A 543-nucleotide genomic window follows, 5' to 3' on the forward strand; every position below is an offset into this window, starting at 1 on the left:
GCATATATATCTAATCGTCATAATTAATTATTAATATAATAAGTTGATGAAATTATATCAAATCAAAATCAATTTGAGGAGGCTGTTAAGGCATTGATGAAGTTTTTTAATTTAAAATTGATTTGATTTAATTCATAAATTTATTATATTCACAATCAATTAAGACTATCAATATATACTATAATATCATTTAACATGTCAGATTAACAAATTCTAATACTGTCAACAATAAAAATAACAAAAAAAATTAATATAACTAATTTAAAATCTTAAAAAAAAAAATTTGATCATTTACTCTTGTTAAATTATTACCGCTTCCTTCGTAGAGTACTAAATATGATTCTCAAATAGTGAAATCTCACATGGCCAAGCAATATATAGCATAGGAGATGAAGGGTTGCCCAACGAATTGTATAGCACGTGAGAGTAAACCCTGCCGCTACTATTTATGCATATATATTTGCCCTAATCATGATCTAGTCTTTCTTAGAGCCCAAATTTTAGCACACATAATTGGATGTAGCTTTGCTTTTGCATGCGTTA

This window comes from Arachis ipaensis, chromosome B08, assembly GCF_000816755.2.
Source record: "Arachis ipaensis cultivar K30076 chromosome B08, Araip1.1, whole genome shotgun sequence".
In the NCBI taxonomy this organism is placed as follows: Eukaryota; Viridiplantae; Streptophyta; class Magnoliopsida; order Fabales; family Fabaceae; genus Arachis; species Arachis ipaensis.